General features: G+C 44.0%; 1 long non-coding RNA gene across 4 annotated transcripts in view; it reads right to left on the reverse strand.

Annotated features, from left to right (window-relative positions):
- Positions 1–5,135: 5,135 nt before the first annotated feature.
- LOC142759740 (uncharacterized) overlaps positions 5,136–13,600 on the reverse strand; it is a 50,677-nt gene continuing 42,212 nt past the window's right edge. For all 4 annotated transcript variants that reach the window (XR_012883189.1, XR_012883190.1, XR_012883191.1 and 1 more), the window contains one exon: positions 5,136–5,234. This is a non-coding gene — a long non-coding RNA (uncharacterized LOC142759740). The remainder of the gene's footprint in view (positions 5,235–13,600) is intronic.

Consider the following 13,600-nt stretch of genomic DNA (forward strand, 5'->3'; position numbering starts at 1 on the left):
CCCCACACAGTATAATGTCCCCATAGCTGTCCCCACAGTATATTGCCACCCATAGCTGCCACATTCAGTTTAATGCCCCCATACAGTATAATGCCCCCATACAGTATAATGCACTTCATACAATATAATACCCCCATACAGTATAATGCCTCCCATAGCTGCCACATTCAGTTTAATGCCCCCATACAGTATAATGCCCCCATACAGTATAATGCACTTCATACAATATAATGCCCCCATACAGTATAATGCCTCCCATAGCTGCCACATTCAGTGTAATGCCCCATACAGTATAAAACCCCCCATAGCTGTCCAATACAGTATAATGCCCCCCATACAGTATAATGCCCCCTATAACTACCACATACAGTATAATGCCCTCCATAGCTGCCACATACAGTATAATGCCCCCATACAGTATAATGCCCCCCATAGCTGTCCCACACAGTATAATGCCCCATACAGTATAACGCCCCCTATATCTGCCCCATACAGTATAATGCCTCCCATAGCTGCCACATTCAGTGTAATGCCCCATACAGTATAAAACCCCCCATAGCTGTCCAATACAGTATAATGCCCCCCATACAGTATAATGCCCCCTATAACTACCACATACAGTATAATGCCCTCCATAGCTGCCACATACAGTATAATGCCCCCATACAGTATAATGCCCCCCATAGCTGTCCCACACAGTATAATGCCCCATACAGTATAACGCCCCCTATATCTGCCCCATACAGTATAATGCCTTCCATAGCTGCCACATACAGTGTAATGCCCCATACAGTATAATGCCCTCCATAGCTGCTACATACAGTATAACACCCCCCATACAGTGTTATACCCGCATAGCTGTCCCATACAGTATAATGCCCACACAGTATAATGCCCCCATAGCTGCCACATATGGTATAATGCCCCCATACAGTATAATGCCCCACACAGTATAATGTATAATGCCCCATACAGTAGCTGTCCCATACAGTATAAACCCCCATACAGTATAATGCCCCCATAGCTGTCCCATACAGTATAATGCCCAACACAGTATAATGTATAATGCCCCATACAGTAGCTGTCCCATACAGTATAAACCTCCCATACAGTATAATTCCCCCATAGCTGTCCCATACAGTATAATGCCCCACACAGTATAATGCCCCCCATATCTGCCACATACAGTATAATGCCCCCATACAGTATAAAGCCCCCATAGCTGTCCCCTAGAGTATAAACCCCCCATACAGTATAATGCCCCCATAGCTGTCCCATACAGTATAATGCCCCCCTCAGCTGTCCTATACAGTATAATGCACCCCATATAGTATAATGCCCCCTCAGCAGCTACCATATGAGCCCCCCTCCCATACCCAGTATAATGCCCCCATATGATCCCCCCTCCCATACCCAGTATAATGCCCCAATATGTACGTACCTAATAGAAAAATAATAACATAATTACATACCTATCCCCGTTCTCACGACGGGTGGAGAATCCTTCTCCTCTCGTCTGTGCTGTGAGTGACTCCGAGCAGACAGGTACAATGACGTCACTACATCGCGCCTGCTTGGGCTTGCAAGTGTGACCGTTGCGACCCCAATAGCTACGCCACAGGATGTACTCATATCCACCGTTACATCTTTCCAGATGCAAAAAGTCAATGAATACCATTTCTTAAAGATAAGTTGTGACAATGTTGCTGACTATCAATAGGCTGTTAGCCTGCATGGTGCACTACGTGTAACCTTGTGACTGGCACGCTTATGTAGTGAATTCGGAAAGTCTTCAGACCATAGATGCCCCATACAATATAATGCCCCTATACAGTATAATGCCTCCCATAGCTGCCACATACAGTGTAATGCCCCATACAGTATAAAGCCCCCCATAGCTGTCCCATACAGTATAATGCCCCCCCATACAGTATAATGCCCCCTATAGCTGCCACATACAGTATAATGCCCTCCATAGTTGCCACATACAGTATAATGCCCCCATACAGTATAATGCCCCCCATAGCTGTCCCACACAGTATAATGCCCCATACAGTATAATGCCCCCTATATCTGCCCCATACAGTATAATGCCTTCCATAGCTGCCACATACAGTGTAATGCCCCATACAGTATAATGCCCTCCATAGCTGCTACATACAGTATAACACCCCCCATACAGTATTATACCCGCATAGCTGTCCCATACAGTATAATGCCCCACACAGTATAATGCCCCCAATAGCTGCCACATATGGTATAATGCCCCCATACAGTATAATGCCCCACACAGTATAATGCCCATCATAACTGTCCCATACAGTATAATGCCCCACATAGTATAATGTATAATGCCACATACAGTAGCTGTCCCATACAGTATAAACCCCCCATACAGTATAATGCCCCCATAGCTGTCCCATACTGTATAATGCCCCACACAGTATAATGCCCCCCATAGCTGCCACATACAGTATAATGCCCTCATACAGTATAATGCCCCCCACAGTATAATGCCCATCATAACTGTCCCATACAGTATAATGCCCCACACAGTATAATGCCACATACAGTAGCTGTCCCATACAGTATAAACCCCCCATACAGTATAATGCCCCCATAGCTGTCCCATACTGTATAATGCCCCACACAGTATAATGCCCCCCATAGCTGCCACATACAGTATAATGCCCTCATACAGTATAATGCCCCCCACAGTATAATGCCCATCATAACTGTCCCATACAGTATAATGCCCCACACAGTATAATGCCACATACAGTAGCTGTCCCATACAGTATAAACCCCCCATACAGTATAATGCCCCCATAGCTGTCCCATACAGTATAGTGCCCCACACAGTATAATGCCCCCCATAGCTGCCACATACAGTATAATGCCCCCATACAGTATAAAGCCCCCATAGCTGTCCCATAGAGTATAACCCCCCCATACAGTATAATGCCCCCCATAGCTGTCCCATACAGTATAATGCCCCCATACAGTATAATGCCCCCCTCAGCTGTCCTATACAGTATAATGCACCCCATATAGTATAATGCCCCCTCAGCAGCTACCATATGAGCCCCCCTCCCATACCCAGTATAATGCCCCCATATGATCCCCCCTCCCATACCCAGTATAATGCCCCAATATGTACGTACCTAATCGAAAAATAATAACATAATTACTTACCTATCCCCGTTCTCATGACGGGTGGAGAATCCTTCTACTCTGTTCTGTGCTGTGATTGACTCCGAGCAGACAGGTACAATGACGTCACTACATCGCGCCTGCTTGGGCTTGCAAGTGTGACCATTGCGACCCCAATAGCTACGCCACTGGATGTACTCATATCCACCGTTACATCTTTCTAGATGCAAAAAGTCTATGAATACCATTTCTTAAGGATAAGTTGTGACAATGTTGCTGACTATCAATAGGCTGTTAGCCAGCATGGTGCACTACGTGTAACCTTGTGACTGGCACGCTTATGTAACTAATTCGGAAAGTCTTCAGACCCTTTAATTTTTTTCACATTTTGTTCTGTTGATGCCTTTTCCTAAAATAAAAAAAAAATATGTTTTTTCCCCATCTATACTTTCTACAATCAAAACCCCATAATGACAAAGTAAAAACAGCATTTTAGAAATTTTTGCAAATTTATGAAAAAATTAAAATCTCAAATTTTGCATGGACATAAGTATTCAGACCCTTTGCTATGACACTTGAAATTTAGCTCTGGAGGCCTCACACTTTGAAATGTATCTACACCTTTATTAGACTCCACCTGTGGTAAATTCAATTGATTGGACATGATTTGATTAGACACACCCCTGTCTATATAAGGTCTTACAGCTGACAATGCATATCATAGCAAAAACCAAGCCGTGAGGAGGAAAGAACTGCCTGTAAGGCCTCATTTACACGAGCGTGTGCGTTTTGCGCGCGCAAAAAACGCTGCGTTTTGCGCACGTTTGTATGGCGTATGCACTGCGTATACGCAGCCTTGTTGCGTTTTAAACGCGCAAAAGGCATTTGACTGCTCCGTGTGTCATCCGTGTATGATGCGCGGCTGCGAGATTTTCGCGCAGCCGCCATCATAGAGATGAGGCTAGTCGACGCCCGTCACTGTCCAAGGTGCTGAAAGAGCTAACTGATCGGCAGTAACTCTTTCAGCACCCTCGACAGTGCATGCCGAACACAATATACACCAACCTGTGAATATAAAAAGACTTTCATACTTACCAAGAACTTCCTGCTTCCCCCAGTCCGGGCTCCCGGCCGTTGCCTTGGTGACGCGTCCCTCTCTTGTCATCCGGCCCCACCTCCCAGGATGACGCCGCAGTCCATGAGACCGCTGCAGCCTGTGATTGGCTGCAGCCTGTGCTTGGCCTGTGATTGGCTGCAGCTGTCATTTGGACTGAACTGTCATCCCGGGAGGTCGGACCGGAGTTATCGGTAAGTCAGAACGTCTTTTTTTTTTTACAGGTTCATGGATTTTCGGAGCGGAAGTCACTGTCCATGGTGCTGAACCAGTTTAACGCTTTCAGCACCGTGGACAGTGACTGTCTCCTGACGTCGCGTACCCGAACATTTTTTACCGGTTTCGGTCAAAACGAGTTTGGCCGAACCCGGTGAAGTTCGGTGCGCTCATCTCGAATTTGACACTCCGTTTGGATGTTTGTAAACAGAAAAGCACGTGGTGCTTATCTGTTTACATTCAGGAGTTTGACAGCTCTTGCGCGAATCACGCAGTTCGCACGGAAGTGCTTCCGTGCGGCATGCGTGGTTTTCACGCACCCATTGACTTCAATGGGTGCGTGAGTGCGCGAAAAACGCACGATTATAGAACATGTCGTGAGTTTTTTTCTGCGCACACGCGCTGAGCGCAATTCACGCATCGTCTAAACAGCCCCATTGACTAATATAGGTGCGTACGACATGCGTGCAAAGCACGCGCGTCGCACGCGCGTATAATACGTTCGTGTAAACGAGGCCTAAAGCTCAGAGACAGGATTGTGTGGAGCCCCGCCATAGTAATGGAAGCTGTCAATCAGCCAGCAGCTATTACTAAGACAGTAGTAATAAAGTTTAAACAAATACAAAGACAGAAAAATTATTTTATTGAGATTTTAAAAAAAACACACAACCCAAGTTAACCATTTTATTGAGAGTAAAAAAACGCAGTCATCGAAGCAGTCCTCGAATCCGACGTGGTCCAACAACCGAACCTGTAAAAAAAACACAAAAATAAATAAATCTGTAACACATAAAAAAGCAAAACAATTATTATACTTACCTTTCCTGGGTCCAGCGCTGCAGGCACAATGTCAGCGAGCCGGGCCCTGTATCTAATCCTATCAAGTGTGATACTGTCTGCTGAGCCGCTGTATCTAATCCTATCCAAAGCTATAGGGTCGTAGTGCAATAGATATGCTGTCTCATATATATATATATATATATATATATATATATATATACACATATACATACACGCACACACATAATTTTTTTTGGGGCTATTGCCCCTGGCTGCTGGTGCTACATCGTTGGATTACTTAGGAGACCCAGCGATGCAGCTGAAAGCTGCGGACCGTCGGCCATGAGGAGAAGTTGGGGGAGCCATGAAGGACTTTTGCACCGGACCCATGAGCCTTTAGCTAAACCCCTGGCCAGTTGTATTTAATTTAGTTGTAGTGAGAACAGTTACATCACGTCGCCAAGGAGTTAACTGTGTAGGTCTGGGTGTACAACTTCCGTCTAGCATAATGTTCTTCTTTGCCGCACTTATAGCACTGACAACAATTATTACCTTGGTTTGATGTCTTACAGGCTTCACAAATTGGATTCTGCTTACTTCTTGAAGTCACTTGGGATGCAGCAGACCTTGGCACTTGAAAAATCATGAGTAGCTTTTTTATTTCTGCCATCTAATTTCTCAAATCTCTCACAGCCTTCTCCCAGTTTGTCCGTAAAATTTTTACCTAAATTGGGACTTGCTTTGCTTTCAGTGCAGGTAGAGCCACTTGAGTAGCAGATGATTCTACTTTTGTGGGCAATCCTGGTTGGGGGGTCTGAATACTAGCCTGCATTTCATTAGATTTGGTGATTTTACTGTAGGAGTACTTCTTTAATTTCTGTTCCCTCTCTACTTCTAAACTGGCAGCTCCATTCATTTTGTCAATTAATACATCATCAGTGACTGTGTGGTCATCCCAATTGTGTTTCAATTGAAATTTGATGTGATCACTGAGAAGTCCTGTTCTTACATATCTCAGGAATTTCTTTTGAAATAAATAAGCTCCAAATTATTCCTCTGCTCCGACTTCCCTAGAGACAAACAGAAGTCTGTCCTTTAGGGCAGATTCAGACGAACGTTGCGTTTTTGCGCGCGCAAACAACGCAGCGTTTTGCGCGCGCAAAAAACATTTGACAGCTGTGTGTGTCATCCGTGTATGATGCGCGGCTGCGTGATTTTTGCGCAGCCGCCATCATAGAGATGAGGCTAGTCGACGCCCGTCACTGTCCAAGGTGCTGAAAGAGCTAACTGATCGGCAGTAACTCTTTCAGCACCCTCGACAGTGAATGCCGAACACAATATACAGCAACCTGTTAAAAAAAAAGAAAAAGTTCGTACTTACCGAGAACTTCCCTCCCAGCCGTTGCCTTGGTGACGCGTCCTTGGTGACGCGCCTCTCTTGACATCGGGCCCCACCTCCCTGGATGACGCGGCAGTCCATGTGACCGCTGCAGCCTGTGCTTGGCCTGTGATTGGCTGGAGCTGTCACTTGGACTGAATTGTCATCCCGGGAGGTCAGACTGGAGGAAGAAGCCGGGAGTTATCGGTAAGTCAGAACTTCGTTTTTTTTTTTTACAGGTTCATGTATATTGGGATCGGAAGTCACTGTCCATGGTGCTGAAACAGTTTAACTCTTTCAGCACCCTGGACAGTGACTATCTCCTGACGTCGCGTAGCGGAAATTTTTTTGCCGGGTTCGGCCAAAACGAGTTCGGCCGAACCCGGTGAAGTTCGGTTCGGTTGTCCGGGTTCGCTCTTCTAAAAAGACACTCCGTTTGGATGTTTGGAAACAGAAAAGCACGTGGTGCTTTTCTGTTTACATTCAGCCTTTTGACAGCTGGTGCGCTGTTTCAGTCGGTTCGCACGGAAGTGCTTCCGTGCGACCTGCGTGGTTTTCACGCACCCATTGACTTCAATGGGTGCGTGATGCGCGAAATACGCGGAGATATTGAACATGACGCGTTTTTTGCGCAGCTGACAAACGCTGCGCAAAAAGCACGGACTGTCTGTACTGCCCCATAGACTTGTATTGGTCTGTGCGTGGCGCGTGAAAACCACGCGGCCCGCACGGACCGAATACACGTTCGTGTGAATCCCCCCTTAGTTGTATTGCTCTGAAGAGATATTTTTGAGGAGTTTCTGATATCTTGAGAGATATTTTTTAGTCAATTGTATAAGTCAGGGGCACACTCCTCTTTATAGTGTACTTTTAAGATGATCTTCAGCTTTGGCAGTGTTAGGTTATGTTCACACCGCCGTAAATGCCCGAAAAATGGCCGAAAAATCGGAAGCAGAATGCCTCCAAACATCTGCCCATTGATTTTAATGGGAAAAACGGCATTCTGTTCCGATGGCCTGTTTTTTTACGTAAAAAAACGGCCACGAAAAATTGCAGGTCATTTCTTGGGAGGTTTTTGGAGCAGTTTTTCATTGACTCTATAGAAAACAGCTTCAAAAACGGCAATGAAAAACGCAGCGAAAATCGCAAATGGGCATAAAAAACGTCTGAAAATCAGGAGCTGTTTTCCCTTGAAAATAGCTCTGTATTTTCAGACGTTTTTGGTTAAGCGTGTGAACATACCCTAAATTCTTCTTTCATCTCAAAAATATTTCTTATATTTAGGCCCGGACTTATCGCTTTAACTACTGCCTCAATCACATTACCGTTGTGCCACTCGGCCCATTTTTGACAGTATCTGAGTGGCACCCGATAGTCTTCATGGACCCATTCACTTTAGTGAGTGAATCGTGTCCGTGAAAAATGATTCGAGCCTTCGATCCGAGGAAAGATAGGACATGTTCTATCTTTCCTCGGATCATTGACGGGACTCGGCCGGCGCACACGGTTGTGTGCATGAGGCGTAAATCACTGTAGACTTTTTCAGTCCTAAGCCTATTTGATGCATGAGATTTGTGTAGGATAATTTGTCTTTCTGCCCACTTTTACAAATTTTTTGTTGCACACCTAAGACTGGTGCGGTTAAAGTATAGATTCTTTATTCACACATTCATCTGAAATAATTAATAAAAAAATCAATCAAACATGCAGATTAGACATCCCTTGTGGTGAAACAGAACAAAAGTTTTTTTAACAAATAGTTTTTTCTTTGTAAAAGTAGTAAAATATGAAATTTTTTCCTATTTTCTGTTGTCTAAAACCTGGGTGCGCCTTATAGTCAGGTGCATCTTATAGTTCGAAAAACACGGTATGTTTGACACTGGTGTCAGTTCCTTTCTCCCATCCCGGTTGAACTTGATGGACATACAGTATGTCTTTTTTCAGCCATACTAACTATGCAACTATGTAACCCCTTCCCATATTTGGGCGTTACTATATGTCCTTTTTAGCAGTGCATACAGTTACGCCCTGGTGTAACAAAAGGGCGTATAGTTACGCCATGGCATTAAACTGTAACCATGTCAAAAGAGTATCAAAAGACATAGTGACTTTACAAACGCTGTTGCTGTCTGTGACAGCTAACTATCACAGTTAGCCGGAACGGGACCAATCAGAGCGGTCCTGTGATGGCGATCGCTGTGATTGGTCAGTCCGTGTGACTAACCAAACACAGCTGTCAATAACGGAATATAGTCATTTACCGGTACTGAGAAGCTCATTTCTGTTTCAGAGCTTCTCAGAGCCGGTCATCTAATATAGTATTGTGTCTGTCACAGTTTTTCTGACAAAAATCATAAAAGAAAAAGAAAAGTATTGCCCCAATTCTTCCTATACTGACCCCTCACCCTGTCACCTGGCTTCTGTCCCGAGCTGCACACTTTCATTTGCTCACCTCTGTCACCTGCTGACTTCTGTCCCCACCTGTGTGCTTTGTTCGTTTTTAGGGAGGTTTTTATTCTTGCATAAAAAAAATAAAGAATATATATATATATATATATATATATGTGTATATATATATATATATATATATATATATATATATATATATATACACACAAAATCCAAAAATGTTTACTTTGCAATTGCTACTCAAGTGTTAGGGGGTCTTGTTAGGGATAGCACTACTTTATATATGACCCGTTACCTGACCTTTGTGACCTATGTACAGTGTGCTCCATCCCGCTCTTATATTACTTTTTGCTGGTTCTTTTTGTTAAAAAAATATATTAAAAAAAACCATTAAAAAAATGGTTGTTAGGGAATTTTATTATGGCCCAAAGATTCTATAGTGCAGAGGAGGCATATGCCGTGATATGTCAGAATCACTTGGATACATGAAACCATTACAGAGTTATTTTGCAAAATGTTCACACATGCCAGATTGTCAAAATGTGGCTTGGTCCTTAAAGGGAACCTGTCACCAGCATTTCACCTAATAAACCAGCAATACCTGGTGGAAGTGGGTGAAAAATCACTTTTATGTCACCTATAATTATCTTCTAAGTCGGCTCTGTACCTTTAATATTCAGTTGTTAGTGTCCCTGTGACATATGCTAATGAGCATAAAAGAGTCATATCTTCATTAGAAAAGAGTCACATCTTAATTTATCAAGCTTTTCCAAGTTTACCCTGCCTCCTTCCTTTTGATTGACAGCTCCTCGCCTACCCCCATCACACAGGAAATTTCGTGCTTGTGCATCGATGCCCTGTTCTGGTGCTTGAGCAGAACGGGACACCATAGTGGAGCATGCGCAGTAACTAGATTTGAGGCACAAAGCAGGGAAGAGTATCGGACAATACATGACGGGCGCATGCGCGCTATCTCAGATTAAATTTTGGCATTCAGGCCGGGCCAGTTTTTAGCGGTGGGCGGGCATAAGAAGAGGAACAAACGAGACTGCTGGATTAGTACCATAAAAGGCGCAAAATGTTTACAGACCGTTATTTACGGTCGAATTAGGTGTTTAGGAGAGGGTATAATGGCAATGAACTTTTGACAGCATTGGCCTATGAGGGGTGAGGAGAGTTCAATAGGTGAAATGCTGGTGACAGGTTCCCTTTAAGGCCAAAACAGGTTCAGTCCTTAAGGGGTTGTCCAGTTTAGAAAACCAATTTCCATATACCCTATTATGGAATTCTGAGTTAATAGAGAAGGGTACAATGTTCAGGATCCTCATCTCTTGGCTACCTCCTCTCTTGGCCAGATTGTAGAGCAGTTACAGAGAGCACCTCTCACCCCGGGGGACCTTTTCTATCTTGCATCATTTGCAAACAACCCACACTGCCATATTTTCCCATAGAGAATAGCTAATCACTGGGTGTCCCGGCAGGGGGATACTTTGTGATCTCATTGTCAAGCGACCCTTCAAACAAGTGAGGTTTGTCCTAAGTGGACAACTCCTGTAGGTACCAATGACCATTAGAAAAATTAGGGAAGACTTCAATAGGTAAATGGAATAAAATCATTTAGGGCCTTTTCACATCAGCGTTCTGGTTCCGTTCAACCTTTCAGTTAGAGGAACAGATGAACGGAAAATTGAACGGAAACTATCGCTTCCGTTTGCATTACCATTGATTTCAATAGCGATGCTTCCGTTTCAGGTTTTTTTCATGGAAACAACAGCGCAGTCAACTATTGTTGCTGAGAAAAAAACTGAAACTTTATGTTAAACAAACAAACTGAAACAAACGGAAATGGAAGCATTAGCGATAAAAGCAATAATTTCTGTTCAGCGTTCCATTCATCCCGAACGCTGATGTGAACAGGCCCTTAGTGTTTGTATGTGTCTCTTGTGCATTGCATTATACTCTCTGTATTTACGGTTACAATATGGTTTATACATTGTAGCAGGGCCGGCGTCAGCACCCGGTCAAGTGCCGGGGCCCACTACCCTCGGGTGCTGATGCTGCCATCATGGCTCTTCTGATGGCTGCCTTCCTGGCTTCCCCGGGGAGTCCAGGGTCGGACTGGGCAGGGGGCAGGTGCCCCCCGGGCCGGTCCCCCAGTAAACTTTTAGGTCTCTTCTCCATATTTTTTGCCTACCCTCCCACCGCCGTGTCTGTTCCTTATCTAGCAGACGTTCGGTGTTAGGCACATCTGCTAGAACACGCCCCTCCTCTTTCCTGATGCTGCCCGCACCGCCAGAGCGGAGCAGGAGCGCCAGAAAGAAGACACAGAGGAGAGGCAGCCGGGCTCACTGCACTCAACCTCCTGCCCCCCTGCTTGTTATTAACTTAAAAAAGTAATCGCCGGCCGATTCTAGGGATTGGGGGGGGGGGGGATTTTGGCTGTTTGCAAGGGGGGGGGGGATTTTGGCTGTTAGCAAGGGGAGTTTTGACTGTTAGCAAGGGAGGGTTTTGGCTGTTTGCAGGGGGGATTTTGGCTGCAAGGAGGGATTTTGACTGTTTGCAAGGGGGGTCTAAGTATCTCGCTGACTGCAAAGGGCTCTATGGGGGGATTATATGCAAGGGGGTCTGAGCATCTATGACTGCTCAATGCCCAGAGCCCTCAGCAGTCAGAGTCAGACCCCACAATTGCAGTATACTTCTTCCCCTAGAGCCCTCAGCAGTCAGTTGGACCTTCAAGTCCCCTAGTGGGACTAAAGAAAAGCGTAAAAAAAAGTATAATAAAAGTTTCAAGTAGTAAAATAAAACACAATTACCCTTTTTCCATTATCAAGTCCTTTATTATTGAAAAAAAAAAATAAACCATACATATTTGCTATCGTCGTGTCCGTAATGGCCTGAACTATAAAAATATTATGTTATTTATTCCACGCGGTGAACGGCTTAAAAAAAACCTTAAAAAGCAATGCCAGAATTAAGTTTTCTTGTTCACTTTGCCCTACAATAATTGGAATAAATAGTGATCAAAAAGTCGCATGTATCCAAAAATGGTACCTATAAAAGCTATAGCTCGTCTTGCAAAAAACAAGCCCTCATTTCGTCGACAAAACAATTAAAAAGTTATGGTTCTCACAACATGGCGACAGGAAAAATACATTCTTTTTACAAAAGTAATTTTATTGTGCAAAAAGTTGTAAAACATAAAAAATTATATAAATTTGGTATTGCCGGAATTGTACTGGCCTGCAGAATAAAGTTAACATGTAATTTATAACGCATGGTGAACGGCGTAAAAAAAAAACTATGCCAGAATTGCTGGTTTTTAGTCACCTTTCCTCCCAAAAAATAGGATAAAAAGTGATCAGAAAGTCGCATGTACCCCATAATGGTACCAATAATAACTACAGCCTAAATGCCACTACGTCTATGAAAAAAGTAATTCGTTAAGGCTCCAATAAGTTAGGAAAGAAAAATATGCAGTAGTGCAGGCCCGAGGGGGAACATTTCTTCTGTTTCAAAAAGCGATTTATCAAGGCCCTAAAATTAGGGAATCAGGAATGATAGTACGATAAAATATCTGCTGGAAGCGAGGGCGCTGGTATTATACCAGGACAACACTTTCCCAGCAAAATTCCCCAAACTGCAAAGGTGCGGAGTGTGTACCAAAAGGGGGATAAGAAAGGACACCATTTATCAGTGCGACACCGGCCTGTGCATAAAGGATTGCTTCACAGCGTAACACACATCTATGGATTATTTTACCCAATTATTATACCACCTGACTTTGCCCCTGATGTACTCTGCCCAGCTTACATATTCCCCCACATTATAAACTGAAATACCAGTAAAACTCCAAACAAAACTACTACCAAGCAAAATACACGCTCCAAAAGCCAAATGGCACTCCCTCCCTTCTGAACCCTACAGCATGCCCAAACAGCAGTTTACTTCCACATATATGGCATCGCCATACCCGGGAGAACCCTCATAACAATTTTTGGGGTGTGTGTCTCCAGTGGCACAAGCTGGGCACAACATATTTGCCATTGAAATGGCAAATCTAGGGAAAAATTTAAATTTTTACGTTGCACAATCCGCAGTGCAATCATTTATGGAAAATACGTGTGGGTGAAAATGCTCACTACACCCCTTAATAAATGCCTTGAGGGGTGTAGTGTCCAAAATGTGTTTACTTCTTAGGGGTTTCTTTTATTATTTCACATCAGAGCCTCTGCAATTGTGAACCAATACTGTGTAAGTCACCAAATTAGGCCTCAACTTCGCATAGTACTCTTTCACTCCTGAGCCTGGTCGAATGTCCAGGCAAAAGATTAGGGCCACATGTAGGGTGTTTCTAAAACCGGGAAACACAGCATAATAATTAGAGAGCTGTCTTGTTATGGTGGCACAAGCTGGGCACCACATATTGTCATATCTATGCAAAAAGTCCCATTTTCACTCTGCAACATCGAGTGCACACTAATTTCTGCATAACACCTGTGGGGTTAACATGCTCACTACACCCCTAGGTGAATACCTTGAGGGGTGTAGTT

This window comes from Rhinoderma darwinii, chromosome 4, assembly GCF_050947455.1.
Source record: "Rhinoderma darwinii isolate aRhiDar2 chromosome 4, aRhiDar2.hap1, whole genome shotgun sequence".
Lineage (NCBI taxonomy): Eukaryota > Metazoa > Chordata > Amphibia > Anura > Rhinodermatidae > Rhinoderma > Rhinoderma darwinii.